The 1,987-nt window shown below is 47.7% G+C and overlaps 1 protein-coding gene across 1 annotated transcript in view; it reads left to right on the forward strand.

Annotated features, from left to right (window-relative positions):
- VSIG10 (V-set and immunoglobulin domain containing 10) overlaps positions 1-1,987 on the forward strand; it is an 8,762-nt gene that overhangs the window by 2,392 nt on the left and 4,383 nt on the right. The gene's annotated exons all lie outside the window — the stretch shown is intronic.

The raw sequence follows: 1,987 nt of genomic DNA on the forward strand, positions 1-1,987 counted from the left end.
CCTGCTTCTGCTCAGATGTCCCATCGTTATCTTGCCCAGACGTCCCATCTCTTCTTTGGGAACAGCCCCCTTCAGATTAGCTGGGAGGGCAGGTCCTAGGCTGGTACCACTTTTGGCGCCTTCACCAAGTCGAACCAGATGTGACGTAGGTTCTGGCCCCTTAGACCTGAGCTGTGACCTGCTGGCCTTTATGCCAAGCAAGCTCATATTATAGGGTTGGAAAAAAGGAAAGATTGCTGCCAGTTTGCCTGTTTCAGTGACGCTCTGTGCTCTGTTGGCCCCTGCCTTTCTTGCTGGTCTTTCCGTCAACACCTGCTGTGAGTGAGACCTGTTTTCTGTTTGCGTTCAGGGTGTTCCTTCCTTCTCGGTGTTTGGTGAAGGGTGCGTGTTATAAAAGTTGTACCTGTTTTGTACAGATTAAATCTCTGTAAGTTCACATGAGTAAGAATTCCCTTCCTGGGGCAAGGAACCTGTAGATGGGGTTTGAAGGGTCAGGGAGAGCTGGAGTGAAGGAATCGAACCCCAGGCTGCTTCAGAGAATATATATGTAGGTGTGGGGCTTAAGAGGGGGGGAGCCCTAAAGCTGGAGCATTGGTGCCAAACACTCACGTGCAAAAGATAGCTATGTCATGCCAAGTATTGGTACTGCACTCTGAACTTCATTTATTAGAGTGGAATTAATGTGCCAATTAATTTCCAAAGGTTACAAAAGCGATATGGCACAGTGATGTGCCTTTAAATAGGCAAGAGAGGTATTTCTGGTGGTGCTTTAGATCAGCAGAAGCAGTATCGGCAAAGGCTGGAAGTTGGAGCTTCTCAGCCTCAGGCTAGAAGGACCTGATTTTTCACAGTCGCTGTTATTGGAGCAACTTAGCCCGGGCTGGGGTGAACCTCTCAGGCACAGAGTTGGCACTGCTGTAAAAGAGCTGCCCAGGATCTGTAGGCTTCATGTGGGAGTTACTAGTTGACAGTCTTCAACCCATCTCATGGGTTGTAACAAAAAGTTCTCTTTTTGCTTAATACTGCATGTAAAAAAAAAAAAAAAAAAACCCAAAAAAAACCAACCCACAAGCAGAGTAAACATTCTAGCAACATGATAAAGGTGCAGCCCTGCCTTGAGCTGCTCTTCGGTGTTTGTTTTGGATAGGGAGCACACGATGTGAGGGAAACGTGCAATTGCACACCTCCGAGGCATTCCTTGGTACGTCTGTGTGCGATTTGATATAAGCCACTGTTCTGTGGTCAGGAGGTCCTTTTTGCTGGCGTTTTGTGAGGTGGTTTTTTTTTGGTTGGGACGGGTTGGAGGTTTTTGATTTGTTAACATTTTGGGAACAGATCTCTGTTAGCATTTAGACAGAAGAGTAGTACTGGGAGAGCCTGGGAGTTCAGGAGGTAAAGCTGATGGCTTCAGGAGGCAGGTTCCTGGAACCAGCACAGATTGTGCAGCTCTCTGGCTGAACGTCCTGGAAGGGCTGTGTGCGCCTCTCGACGCAGGGCAGTTTCTGGTGATTCAGGCTGACAGGTTGCTTTTGCTAACCCCAGCCAGGATTCGGGATCAGTTATAAGACCTCCCGAGAGCTGGGACAGAGGAAGTATTGTAGAGAACTTTCTTGCCAGAGCTGGATGGTTTCAAAGATCATACAAGATGCGTGTATACAGTTCCTGGAATGCCAAGCCCCAAGAAGGTATGTTCTTGTAGTTCACATGGGGTTTTGCCATGATGTTTGTTTGTCGTTTTTTCTTTCAACTCATGTCATTTGAGAGTCACTTGAATAAATGCTCTGCAAAATAAACATCAGGCATCCCTCTGACACCTCTTGTGTGGGGCTTGCTTTGGCAGCATCCGATCTCTCGATGGGGTCTTGTTCAGTGTCGGATTAAGCAAGCAAGCCACGGGGGCACAGCGTGTTAAGTGTTAATTCTGCCTGGATCAGAGTCCAGAATCCCTATGGCTGTTAAACGAACTCGTGTGTGTGTCTGTGCATGG

The sequence above is a fragment of the Charadrius vociferus genome, unplaced genomic scaffold (assembly GCF_000708025.1).
Source record: "Charadrius vociferus isolate BGI_N301 unplaced genomic scaffold, ASM70802v2 scaffold917, whole genome shotgun sequence".
In the NCBI taxonomy this organism is placed as follows: Eukaryota; Metazoa; Chordata; class Aves; order Charadriiformes; family Charadriidae; genus Charadrius; species Charadrius vociferus.